The sequence below is a fragment of the Microtus oregoni genome, unplaced genomic scaffold, assembly GCF_018167655.1.
Source record: "Microtus oregoni isolate MIOR12 unplaced genomic scaffold, Mior012 000037F_ref0000500, whole genome shotgun sequence".
Classification (NCBI taxonomy): domain Eukaryota; kingdom Metazoa; phylum Chordata; class Mammalia; order Rodentia; family Cricetidae; genus Microtus; species Microtus oregoni.
The window spans coordinates 9,865,634-9,880,544 of record NW_024543096.1 but is presented as its reverse complement, the minus strand read 5'-3'; positions in this window follow the sequence as shown (position 1 = coordinate 9,880,544).

Genomic DNA, 14,911 nt, shown 5'->3' with positions numbered 1-14,911 from the left:
CCATTCTACTATGAAATGATAGCTTGTCATGACTCCAAGATTAAAGATAAAACTCCTTAAGAAGTCGACAGTTCCCTGTAATCTAAACTCACTGTGCCCGTTAGTTTTTGTCAATCTGACACAAGCTAGAATCACCTGAGAAGAGGGAGCCTCAACTGAGGAATTACCTCCATCAGATTGTCTGGTGGACATCTGTGTGGGGCATTTTCTTGATTATTGATTGAAAAGGTGAGACCTAGCCTGTGGCGGGTAGGGCTACACATGAGTACTGGATGGTATAAGGAAGCAGGCTGAGCAAGCCAGGAAACAGCATTCCTCCACGACTTCCGCTTTACTTTCTCCCTTCTTTGGGTTCCTTCCCTCATAGATGAACTATTAATCTAAAAATGTAAGATGAAATAACCCCTTTCCTCCCCAAGTTACTCTTGGTCATACTATTTATCACAGCAATGGGGAAGCAAAAGAAGACACATGCCCAGTCTAATTACTATCTGTAGTTAGAAGGGATCAACTAAGACTCCATCATTGCAGGTAAGCATCCTCTTCCAAGGTCTAATCCCCGCTCTCTTTCAATTTGAAGATGAGTAGAGTGTTTAATATAATTTTAGAAAAATATCCACTTAAAAACAAACTATGGGCACCATGGTCTCGGGAAAGCAGAAATGCGAAAGAAACTCTCTGCAAACGCCCCTGCTGCATAGGTGTGCAGCTTGGTATTCTGTCAACTTGACACACGCTCCAGTCGTCTGGGAAGAGGGGTCCTTGCTTGAGAAATTACTTCCATTGGATTGGCCAATGGGCAAGCTTGAGGGGCACTTTCCTGGTGATTGATCCCAGTATGCTGATGCCACCATAGGGCAAGTGGTTCAGGGTTATATAAAAAGGCAAGCCGAGCAAATGATGAAGAGCAAGTCCAATAACCAGCATCCCTCCAAAGCCACTGTTTCAGTTCCTACATCCAGCCTGGTTCCTGCCTTAAGTTCATGCCCCAACTTCCCTTCATGATGGACTAGAAGCGGTTAGATGAGCAAACCCTCTCCTCACCAAGTTGGTTTTGTTGTGTTTGTCATGGCAATAGGAAGCAAAGTAGGACAAGAGATACCATTTGGCTCCAGAGAGATTTGAGGGTTTGCATAAAATTTGATCCTCAGGCCTCATAAACAATGCCACATTTCTTCATGCAAAATTCTTTCCTATTTTCATGGCTCTAAACCTAATTTCTCTCAAGACTATGGATTTCCATCTAAATAGTAAGAATATCCAAGTGCAAACACATAATTGCCTGGTGCAAATGTAACCAAGAGAGACATTGAAGAGGCAATGAACTCTTGCTAACAAAAACTAATAGAGATCGCTAAGAAAGGTATCATAAAAAGTGAATTCTCATTTGGACAATGAAGAACTGAATGTCTCTCACTGAAAATGCATATTGGTACCAAAACATAAACTTTCAGTTTAGTACTAATCTCTGAAAGTGTCCCTGTAGAAACGCAGAATTGAATCAGTCTGTTAGGAAATATGAACTTATATGTCTCCCTCCACTAAACCCATATGCAAATATTTGAAACCTTTCTATTTTCTATAAAGGAAACCTTTTCAGAACAGAAACATCAACCATAGCACAGGCAGGCCACCTTAGAAATTCACACAGTAAAAGTCACTTAGTGCTGTGTGAAATGAGATAATAACAAATTCCAGAGATTAGTGAAGATGATGCAGTTTTAATATACCATTCTGCAGAAACATACCAGCAGACACCAGCATAGAGAAAAGGCATAAATTGCTGTCAAGCTGATTGGCCCTAGACAGTGTTTAAACCCCTGACCACAAGAAATTCCTGCCTCTTTCTCCCATAGACCAGACGTTTTAACATTGACAATCTAGCATAGTCCCCCTTTCCCCATTCCTTTGATTTAAAAGAAAATTCCTACTTAATGAGTAATTTGAGGCATGAAACTGCCCCCTTTGCTGACTGTAGGCTCAGCCAAATAGCTGATTGCCTATACCTTTTTAACTATTGGAATTTTGACACAAGCAGGAACTAGCACACATCTAGGGGAAGGAGTGACCTACTGCCTCCTCCCTATTCATCTGTAACTCCGATGGATTCTAAGTACACCTCATACTGAAAATGGGCTATAACTATTTATTTCTTGCAATATTTAGGCATCGGGGAATCAAATTCATATATAGATTCTACTATCTCCAGTCTCATATAATTTCATTAGTCAGTTAATATAGAGAAGAAGTACAATATATATTATTACCAATAAAGTAGACAAACCCATAACCAAACTAAGGAAAACTAAGACAGACGACTCAGTAAAATTGAAAATGAAAGAAGACACATAACAACTGATACCAGAGAAATTGAAAGAGATTATAAGAGACTATTACAATCATCAAACTGAACTGTGAAGAAATAAAAAGTCTTCCTGGACCATAACCAGTAAAGAGAATGAGAGAGTAATCAAACACAAGCAAAGAAAAATCCAGGCCCAACAACTTCCTCACTAGATAATTTTATGAAATATTCAGTTGCTGAATAGTTCTGATAGCATTGAATCAAGCCAGTTCTCTGCTACCTTCTCTTTGAAATCTAATGGATAATCATAAACTATGCTGGGGATGCATCTTGCCTAGAAAGGATAGGAACTGCCCGAAACAGTTTGAAAGATGCTCCTATCCAACTCACAGAATGCAACATCCTGGAGTCAGGGGGAACTCAGACTTTATTTCTCTCTCCCCTCTGAGAAAAATATCTGTTAAAGCTTGGCCCCATCTGTCATGCAACCCTAATGTATGTGATTTAGGGAAGGTCTGTTGGTTCCTTGACTGTGGGACATGTAGAGGAATGCTACCCGAGAGAGCCACAAAAGACCAGTTACCAATGCATCCAAAATACTTTCCTGTCTCTCGCTGCCTACATTTTAACAATGGACTAATTTTTTGCACAACCTAGTATATAAATGAATGTTCTGGCTCTTCATACTAGAAAGAAGTAATCAGCAATGCATGATAGGTATAGCCCAGGATGCAGTAGGCTCATGTTTCTGGTGGTTGACATAATGAAGATTGTAATTCTCCATGCAGTGTGAGTCCTCTCAGGGGATTCAAGATAAATGACCTTGCTTTGAATGAATAATAGAAAGTAAAGGGGACACAGGGAAGAGCTAGTTAATTCTATTCAAAGAGAGGGAAAGACATACGAAATAAAGGGAAATGCCATGCTAATAATGTCCTCTGAGTCAGCCTGGGACAGGAAGATAAACTTAAACGGAGAGAGATGAAAGGGCACACTGGGAGAATCACTTGAAGATGGGCATAAAATCAGAGAGGGACAGGACATGTTAGGGAAAGGTAAAGTCTTGTCCTTGCCAGAAGAAGGCATAGCAGTAAAAGAGAAAATAAGTGACGGGAAGTAAACTTACACCACTAGATCAAGACCAATGCACGGGAAAGGATGTCACATTTGCATACAGTGGTAATTCATGCATTCACAGGCTCAAGGGGAAGACATGGATAGATTTTGAAGATGTACGATGTCAAATCTGAACCATAGGTAAGTTGGGAAGATTTTAAAACAAATGCAATGCTCTACTGTAGTAAATGTATTAAAACCCTTAACACAGAGAGAGAAAAGCCAGAACTAGATAGAGATCACCATCAAAACCTGAAATTAGAAAAAGAAACACACTTTAGAAGAGTCAAATTAGCTGGGCGGTGGTAGTGCACACCTTTAATCCCAGTACTCAGGAGGCAGAAGCAGGAAGATCTCTGCGTTTGAGGTCAGCCTGATCTACAAGAGCTAGTTCCAGGACAGGTCGGGCCCCAAAGCTACAGAGAAATCCTGTCTCAAAAATAAAAAATAAATAGTCATTTCATTAGATAGCCAAATGAGAACTATTGATAATAGAATCACAGGAAGGCAGTGGAGAAACAGAAATATACCATAGGTCTAAAACCCAAACTGACAGAAGAGACCTTTGCGGGGAAAAGCTGTCCAGTCATAAGATGTACATTCTTTTTATCCTTCCAGTTATTCACATGCACAAACACACACCATATAAGTTGTAGAAAACATGGAAATAACAATCAACAGGAGACTAACAACTGATAAAGTACTGTATATGTTCAAAATAATTCCACACATCTATTCCAGAGGAGAGAAATTAATAGACAGAAAAAATGCCAACTTTACCAACATAAACACATTAAAATTTAGCAGTAGAATAATAGGAGTGCATTAGTTACTATGGCTATGGCCAAATGTCCAGCAAAGCAACTTCGGGAGGAGAAATTTATTTTGACACAGATTTTGAAGAACTACAATCTATCGTACAGAGGTAAATGTGGTAACAGATGTCTCCATGATGGTAGAAGTATGTTGGTGCTCTTCATTCTTACTATCTCTTTCATGGGGAGCAGAGACAAGACAAAAAAGCAAGACTGGGCTATAGACCACAAGGCCAAGACCTACTGACCCACTTCTTCTAGTAAGGTTCTACCGCCTAAAGCAATCTCCCAAAGCAATACCCTCTCTTAGATTCATTCCTTTTTTCTTTTCTTTTCTTTCTTTTTCTCTATTTCTTATTTTCTCTCTCTCTCTCTCTCTCTCTCTCTCTCTCTCTCTCTCTCTCTCTCTTTGATAAGGCAGTAAGTCCAGTTAGTGCTGCCAATATGTTTGTTCATAGTGTATGGCTATCCACTGGAGCATGGGAATCCGAACAATGAGCACATGTCCAAAATGAATAATTCATCCTTTAAGCAACTATCAACTGCTAATAGTTCCTCAGAAAGAGGTGGGAACTGGATGGAGGACAGCTACCTCATCTATGATAGAATTTTGACTCACATTCTAGGAACACTCTGGAAGAGAAGACAGAAAAAGAACTGGAGGATGGAAAGAATGCAATGAAATGTTGTCTTCTGGACATGACTGCACGTTCATGACGTTTATTACTTTTAATTTATTCTCATTCAAGTTTTTAGGACCTGGAAAAGATATGCCAGACTTATTTCCAGAATATAACAAAAATGGCCTCTATCCCACTACCTAAAAGAGTCCTTGTTTACTTCTGAAATCTCATGAGCCAAGCCTTCGCTGTCTACATCTCCATCAACATCGTGGCCTTTCTCAGTCCCAAAGAATAGTCCCCTAAGCTGTTTACTCCAGGTCTTTTTCAAGCTGCATTTCCAAACTTGACTGTGGGGGCTCAAAAATGTGAGCTTATTTCCCACCTTGTTTGAAGGTTAGATAGTTTCAGCTTGCTCAAAGTTGTTGCCATTCTACCCTGGCCAAAGGTCAGAAAGTTTCTTTAAGGTTATGTCCGTTTCTACCTCAAATGTAGTTCCGCTCACTCAAGGTTATCATCAACAGGTGTAACCAATATTCAGAACTTGCATTTCAGGTGTAGAGAGGTAGATCTGCTTCTACCTCAAACAAAAGTCTAAGGATCCAACTAAGTTCCTACTCCCTTAGGGAGATAACAATGGATTCCAACCAGGGAGTGGTTTGCCTACAGAATGTTTTGGTCTAGGGTGTGAGCATTGTCTTTTTCTAGCAATAGAATGTTTAACTAAGAATGTAGCCCGAGACCTTCAACTGGTCTGTTCATTTTCTTGTTTTATGTTAATGTAGTTTTTTTTTAATTTTACTCCTACCTTTTGGGGCTGAGGGTATTTTAAGAAAATGGAATTAAATGCGGGTAATTTTAGTATTCACTGGAATTCCCTCCCGTTATTATCCTATGTTTCTGTTTTATTATTTTCACTGGCGTCTTTGTTCTCTTTACTATTTTTCTAATCACCGCGCCTCTACCCTGGTAAGTGGTATCTTTGTGGAAGCTGGTCTCTGACATTTGACTCCATTCCTCCCACAAACCAGTTGCAAAGACCTGTCAATCACAGTCAGGGCGCCCACAGCAAAAGCAACAGGTGCATTCCTAGTACCAACTTTTCAGATTAGCTACTTGTCACTGTGCCCAGACTTCTGAGAAAGTCCCTTAAAAGAGGAAGGATTTATCTTGTCTCATAGTTTAAGGGAATATAGCCCACCATGATGGAAAAGGGATGTTTGTAAGCTGCTCCAGGACTGTAGGAACATTTTGCTGGGACTGCATATCCTCTCATATCTCAGAAGAAAATGAACCAAAGATCTAACAAGAGTGAGGCTGTCCAGGTGGTGGTAGTACGCTTCTTTAATCCCATCATGCAGGAGGCAGAGAGGCAGATCTGTCAGCACAGATCGAGCTCTCCTATGAGAGACTTTTCACATTCAAACAATAACAAGAAAATATGGTGAGAAGAAAATGTGATTCTGTCCCTAAAACTGAGAGACTGATAGAAAATGGATTAGAAGAGGGAGAGGACCTTAAAAGGGAGAACTTTCACTTTTTACTTATGAAATTTTGATCTCTTCAAATGTTTTACAAAGAAAGGTATTGGCTTTTATCATTTATAAAATGTAAAGAGCCAAAAGAAAAAAAGAGACTGTTGAGCAACAACAAAGCATTATGAAGCTTTCAAGTCCTTTAAATACTATGCCGGCCTAACTAGATCACAGGGAGCAAAACCTGAGAGAAAACCACTTAAAGAAAGGAAATGGAAATTTTTGAATAATTCAACTGATAAAAATCTTATGCATCTGAATGATGTTTGGTTGTGTGTTTAGGTGAGAATTCTTCCCTTGAAGAACTACGGTACAATCAAAGCCAAGCTGAACCAAGTCTGCAACCTTCCTTGACGTCATTACACAACCTCAAGAGACGCTCTACGGAATAGAATGGCAAGAAGAGACTAGCCCCAAAGAATGGCAGATCATATGGAAGAGTCCCACTTACAGTACAGTCCACATTTAGTCCTGAAGCGCTGTTCAAAAGTCTCATAAAAGATAAACAGAACCTGTCCCTTCTGTGCATCTAAAATGAGGAAGCGATGTCAACTGCAAGTGGGAGAGGAGGAAGAAAATAAATGATGAAAGCCATGGCAGAAGCTGTTCGGGGTAAATGTCAGGTTTCAAATGTCTTGGTATCACAGCTCATATCTGCTAGCAGAAGATAATCAGCTTTGACAAAGCTACCTGAAGGAAATATATTCTGTATCATGAGATTTTATAAATTCAGACTAGTTGTGCAAAAGCAGAAAAATATAAGGGAGTACACATACATGGTATTTCAACTTTAAAGAAATGCAAAATATAAAATATCACTATTAAAGAACTACAGATTACAAATTCAGTTTCTTTCAGTTAAACTAAATTGGAAAATAAATGCCAAATGGAAAGAATGATCTCTGGAAAACGGCTCAACAAAAATTTAGAGTTGGATGATGACCTCCTTTTCCCCTCCAAAATTTTTATCATAGTAAAACACATATATAATTTATCACATTAACTACTTAAGTGTGTAGTTTGGTTACATTAAGTATATTCAGATTATTGTATGACCATTACTGTCATTTATCCTTAAAATACTTTATATCTTGTAAAATTGAAACTGTATCTATTAAATGATATATTTATACTACTCTCTAACCTAACATTATCTGTAGTAATCATATATTTTTATGGGGTATGGTGTGACATCACAGTACATCTATGCATACAACATATAATGGTGAGAGCAGAATAACTGATGTGTCTGTCATATTAAATGTTTAGCACTTCTTTGTGCAGGAAAAATCAAAATCCTCTCTACTACCTGTTTTGAAATATTCAATTAAATGTTGTCAAAATATTTATCCTAGCATACTACATTGTACTATGCTGAACACTGGGAATCATTTCTCCTATCCAGTTAAACCCATGTTTGCATTAACATCTTCTCTCCATCTTCTCCCTCATACCCTTCCTACTGTCTAGGAACTACTATTCTGCTCTATCATTGTCTGAAGTCAGCACTTCAGTTTCTACGTAGAGAAATCAAAGTCACTTTCTTTAGCCACTCACCCACTGATAGACACTCAGGAACCTAAGTTAGGCCACCCTAACACTAAGGAGGAATCTCACTCAGAAATCAGTTTTTGTTTCCCTGATTAGTGATGTTGAGCACCTTGTCACATATTACTTGGTCATTGATGTGTCCTCTTTGTAAGAAGTTGTGAGAGTTCTTTGTGTAGTTGGGATGGTAATTCCTTACCACACACAGTTATTTGCTATAAGGAGCAGAGGAAGCATTGAGTGAAAGTATAAGTAGTGGATGAAGTCCCAAGTGAATGTGGATGTTTGACAAAAACCAATGTCTCAGACCCATGGGAGCTGGCATAGCTTTCCTCTGGTCTATGTGCAGCTATCGGCAGTGTGTGCAAAAACTAGCAACTGAGGCTTCTTCCTAGCTAGACAATTAATTCGTCCTCCATGCACCAACTCTAGGAAGCCAGCTGAGGATCCAGGCACAGCAGTTGGTACCACTCCATCAGAGTGAGCATGAAGTACAAAATCTCAGCTTTTCTTGGCGTTTCCTTGTGTCTGTCCTTTCTTCACTCCTTCATTACCCCACTCAGGTTTCCAGGACAAAACTGTGCTGAACTCTGTAACTGAAAATATTTTTCCTTTCTGAGAGCTGCCTTTTCATGCTAGCGTCCCTTTTGGTATACAAGGTTTGAGCTTTCAAGAAGTCAAATTTGTTTACTTCTGACTTATTAATTACATGTGTCTTTGGCATTCTTCCCAAGAGACATTAACTTGCTTAAAAACAGAATTTTGTTTCTTCTGGAGATGTGCATAAGTATTTTAACTTTGCACTTACCAAATGTCTCTAAAAATAAAGATGTGTAGTTTGGCCTTGAATTCAGTATAAAAATATTATTGGAGGCCTCCGTTATACTATCCAATATAATTTTGCTGTGTGACTGTCTATTTGTTGAAAGGAGACCGCTTATTCGTCTTGGCTGCCCAGAACCAAAATAACCACACAGAAACTATATTATTTAAAACACTGCTTGGCCCCTTAGTTCTAGCTTCTTATTGGCTAACTCTTACATATTAATTTAACCCATTTCTATTAACCTGTGTATCGTCATGTGGCAGTGGCTTACCAGCAAAGTTCCATCATCTGTCTCTGGCAGGGCTATGTGACTTCTTTCTGACTCTGCCTCCTTTCTCCCAGCATTTACTTTAGTGTTTCCCATCTAGCTCTTTCTGTCCTGCTCTGCTATACGCTCAAAGCAGTTCTTTATTTACCAATGGTATTCACAGCCCACAAAGGGAAATCCCACATTATTTATTTGTTGTACTAACTCCTCTAAGATGTGAAAAATGTTTGATCACCCTAGATAGAACACCAACCTCTGATCAAACAAATTATTTCACCCAAGTCTAGTTTGGTGAATCAATGGTTTTGTTGGTCTTCCTTACAGAAGCATATGTGAGAAGTTATTGTTTTTTTTTAAAATTTCTTTCTTCATTTAAATACCAACCACAGTTTCTCCTCCTTACTTTTAAAGACCTTGGAAAACTTCAACTACATCATCAAAAAGTCCCACACCATCATAGGTGATAGTGTTCCATAGCTGCAGAGATGGAATCCAGTCCTCAATGATTCTTTGATCTTCTGTATATTCTTCCTTTAGAGGCCATATGCAGGTAAGGTAAGGTTGGATGCAGCTAGATGGAGGGCACAGGAGGGAGTGGCTGGAATCTTCGGTGAGTGTCTAATGACCTTGTCACCACCTCATTCATTGTCTGTGGTGCTCTGACTAAGATGACAATAGCTATATTTGGAGTATGATGTTCCACAGTAGACATCAACTGGCAGTTTGGGGAAATGCTTTGTTTATGAGTCGTTAGTAATATCATAATATCAAATATCATTTGATTTCTGACACATAAATGGTACTTAAATCTTTATGACCATTGGGAACAATATGAAATTACACTTTCATTCACACAAATGCTTCTTATCTAAAACATAAGTATATGTGATGCAATAGTGTTTCTACTGCTAGCTTGCTTAGTGTATGAAATATTGTGTCAAATGACAGCAAAATTCCAGTTGAATTCTACAAAAATCCCAAGTCTTTGTTGGTGGTTTGAGCTGTATTTGCATGTAAACTAGGAATCCAATGGCAAGATTTTTTTCTTTGAGATATCAATATTATAAACTTAGAACTAATTAATTTCATGTTTTGTTGTTATGAAATAAAAACTGATCTGCATATAAAGAAAAATACACCAAAACTATTAAAATAAAGATAAAGTTTATTATAGATTCTGTGGTCTGATTGCATAAAATATTTCACATAATTTTATTATGAATGTTAACCATGTTTAATATGCACTTCTGACTGTGGAGTGAATCTGACTTCTGGACACCAGTGGATTTGAAGCACCAAGTTAAGATTACTCCTTCTTCTCACTCTTGGGGGCTGAATATAAGATATTTATTTACCTTCACAGTGTCCTAGCACATAGTTCCAAACCCCAGAAGTGGGCCTTTCCAGTGGGGAGTTAACACTAGTAACTACTGAAATCCCAGATCATCTGCATCTTCTCACAGATGACGATCTGTGAGAATAGCTATTATAATCTAAGGGTGGATAGGCAGTCTCTGCTCACCAAGGCACACTCCAAGGGTTTGCATGCCTTATCAGAATAACTTCCTTCTGAAAGTCTAGTAAGGTTTGTTGTCACGGCTTTCTCTTCAAAGACTTCTCTTTTATTAATTTAATTCTCTCTTGTATGGTTTCTTTTTTTTTATCGTTTCCATTCTAAAGTATAAGTAAGAATCCCCAAGGTTAAATAACCCAGCTAACACAGAGAAAATAACTGAGAGATGTATCCAACCCAGAATTTTGGGCATGGTTCTGTCTATATCAGTTATCATAAGAAATCATTTCCCCAGATCTTCAGAGAAACAGTGGAAAGCAGGATAGATGGAGAGAGCAGAGCTAGTCTAAAAAATCCTTGATAGAAGCCATATAAAATAAGAACTAATAAAGATTCAATTAAAACTTAGTCTCCATAGTTCACTTGTAACAACTCTTGTTGCCTAGTTACCACCAGGCAAAGAATGAACTACACAAAGAAGTTGCCACAATTGCAGGAAAAATAATAAGTGGTGGTTATCTGTGCATTCTACTCTTACGTAATGACTTAGAGAGCAGAGCAAATACAGTTATATTAACAGCCTGATGGGTGTTATTTACTCTAAAAGGCAATGCTTTCTCATTCTTTGTTGGCAGTTTGAACTTTCTATATATACAGCTAGTGAATATATCATGAGTTTCACAAGAGAAAAAATTCTCCAGTAGAATGTGAACAGTGTGTCAAACAAAGCTCTCTGCTGCTCAGAGCAAGGTCTTGGGTTTGATAAGTACACTCTGAAGATAAAGAAGGGATATTACGCATCAGTAAGAAACATTTCTTTTTCTGCTTCCCATGTAAATTAGATCTATGTATGTCTCTCTTAGTGTCCTCATTGTTGTCTAAGTTATCTGGGATAGTGCTTTGTCGGCTGTTTTCTTTGCTTTATGTTTAAAAAGACAAGATCTTCTGAGTAAATTTGGTGCCTGGGGATCTTGGAGGAAGGTTGAAGGGGAGGAGAGAGGCAGGGAGGGGAGCAGAGAAAAATGTAAAGCTCAATAAAAAAAAGAAGAAAAAGAAATGTTTCTTTTGGGCTGTCTGAAGTTACTTATACCATTTTTTTTCTTCAAAGGAAGGTCCCCTATCAAACTCTTATAGTTCAAGAGACTTGAATTTAGCCCTTAGCAGACCACAAAGGTAGACATATGATATCCAACCGAACAAGTTCTTCATCTCTGCCTTGGGCACATTACCCAAGATACCCAAAAAAGCTCTCAGAGAAGTTTGCTGCCTAAATACTAACACAGCTCTCTCAGATTATGATCTGTACACATATAAGCTTGTGGACATGAGCAACAATATTTCCTGTGTTGTGCAGAGCTACAGTCTGGGAAAAAGGTGAATAAAAAGAAAGAAAAAAGCCATTCGAGTGAAGTAATAGGGGCGGCAGGGCTGCGTTCTCAGCACCCCCGGCCGCCTGCTCGGCTAGCTTATGCCCCGAAATAACAACACACAAACTGTATTCATTTAATCACTGCTTGGCCCTTTAGCCCTAGCCCTTACTGGCTAATTCTCTTATCCCGATCAACCCATCTCTAATAATCTGTGAGAACCGGTCTTACCGGGAAGATTCTAGCCTAGTCCATCCTGGGTCGGAGCTTCCTGGCGTGTGTCTGCCTGGGAGCTGGGAGTATGGTGTCTCCCTGAGGCGTCTGCTCCCGAGAGGACAGCTGTCGAGACTCCGAGCTCACTTCCTCTTCCTCCCAGCATTTTGTTCTGTTTACTCCTCCCACCTATCCTCTAACCAATAAAATGGGCCAGGGCAGTGCCTTTATTAGCCAATGACCTTCCTCCATCATTTCCCCTTTTTCGGTTTAAACAAAAAAAAAAAGGATTTAACATAGCAAAATTACATATAACAAAACAGTTATCAAGTAAAAGTTACAATAATCTTTATCATAACTAAGGAAAACTATAACTATAACTAACTATTCTTAACTCCATCAAAGACTCCAGAAAGATATAATATTACCTAAGTAAACAAGAACTAAGAAACTTTTAAAACTCTAGAAATGACAGAGACATCTCGCTGCCTGGACAGTCACCCAAAGTTCCTCTGTACCGTTGGGGCATCCATCTTCAGCCTTCAGGCCCATGGTATCCAGCAGACATTTCCATAAAGCAGGAAAATTCAAAGTCAGTTCAGTCACTATCTGTTGTGTCCTGCAGAATGTCTCGCAGACTCTTTCATGAATCAGGAACCCCGAAAGATCATCTCACCTAAGGCAAGTTCAGTAGTCCTCTCTCTGCGGGTTCTCTGTGTCCAGTTTATGCAATACTCCAGGCAAGAGCAGTTTCTTGCCCAAATGGCTATCAAAACTCCATAACGAGCCTCTTCGATGCCCATCTTCCTCTTGAAGTAGATTGGTGCTGCCAGGAGCAGAGTGTCTCATTGTCATGAAAAGTCCTCAGTTATTAAAACATTAAATGTCCTATTCTGTAATCTTTGAAAGACATGAAGAATGTCTATCTAAAATATATCTCTATATATCTAGAAAATCTAACTAACATGACTACAAGCTTTACTATTATCGATGATTATCCATTAACAACCTATATTTCTTAATTATACAGTACATATTTAAATGAACTACACAATCACAATACCTTAATCAAAATCAGAAACACTTATACATATAGCAAAATTGACCGTAAATCTCTATCAATAAAGCAAAATCTATACTAATGCAAATTATTCATACCTATATCATATCCCCCTTTAAATGTAAAAGAACACTTATAAACATTTTTTGGGAACATGGGCGCAGTTATTTCTCTCCAAACTGCTTCCTGCTGAATGGGGGCGTCGTTAATTAGGTCTTTCATGGTATAACCTGTGTGCTAGTTTCATCTCAGTTGGCAGTTGAGCGAAGCAATTTTCTGAAGATGTTCACTGCAACCCTTCAGGAGGGCGTGGTCCATCATACCAAATCGGAATAGAAGAAATGAACAGTGTCTCATCCTCTGTGAAAACAAAATAAGAAACTCCTTTCCAAAGTATCATATCCTTAGATCCAAATTCATAATATCTATGTTGGATTAGTTCAGCAGTATTTATAAATAAATATCTTTTAACAGCTGTTGCTCCTTCCTCAGCATTCAAACAATTCAAAGAGAGCATAATAGCATACAGTATCAAGATTCTCTGTGTATTTTCCATCTTTGTTCGTTTTATTTTAACCTCTATTTTGTTTATTTTTACTCTTAACTTTTTGCTTTTTGAGATAAGTTCTCTGTATCTTTGACCTGAAGTAACTCTGTAGACCAGGCTGTCTTTGAACTCTCAGAGATCCGCCTGTCTCTGCCTCCCAGGCATTCGGGATTAAAGGTGTACACTACTACACCTTGAACTCACAGAGATCTGTTTGTCTCTTCCTTCTAGGCACTGGGATTAAAGGCGTGTGCTACCACACACAACTCTCTTCCTTTTTTTTGTTTACTTTAAGAACTTCAACTTTTAGTCTGCATATATTTTTAACACACTTTAAACCATTTAGAAATTTTCTTTGTCTTTGAATCTCTCTTTACTTATATCTCTCTTTTTCTGACCACACGAGTCTTTAATTTACCAAGCAATATCAGTAGGATTAAAGGCGTGGCTTTGCCAGCCTGATCCAGTCCATTCCTTAGCTTTCCAGCCTCATGGCGGATATACAGGCTGTAGCCATGTTTACTGCAACAACTGTATGGCATTTCAAGGTCCCTGCCAGCAAGTGAGCTACAACAGACAACACTCAAGTCCTCTCTCTCGGTAGCCGGCCCTCCTGCCTCAAACAGTCAGAGTTTGCCCTGGCAGGATGGCCCAGAAAGCCGGCATTTTTAAACGGCGCAGCTTTTTTCCTGCTACGGCTGAAAACCGAAAAGCATGCTTTCAGCTTTTCATCAACACCGTTTAAGTGTATCGTGGCAGGACCTCTTAATGAGCTGCAGGCTTTGCAGCTAAAGCTGAGTCAGGAAGCTTCTCTTAGAAGAAAGCGCATGCTTGCCTCTAACAAGCAGAGCAGACCCGAGGACACAGCGAGTCTAGTTGCCATCAAACAAATCGTAGCACTTTGCTCCAAATGCTCTATTCAAAAGCTCTGTCTCCCGCAGGAGCCAGACAGAGATCACAATGGCAGCACAGCCCCAGGAAGTCGCACTTTAAAATGACACAGCGTTTTTTCTGCTACTGTTGCCAAATCAGGAAATCTCTCTACAGCATGCCACCAACAAACAGCAAAAATCTGTGTTAAACTCTCGCTCCCTTATTTTTAAGCCTTCTCAGGTTTTTTAAGTGGGTTTAGTCCATCATGTTGGGCGCCATATGAAATAATAGGGGCGGCAGGGCTG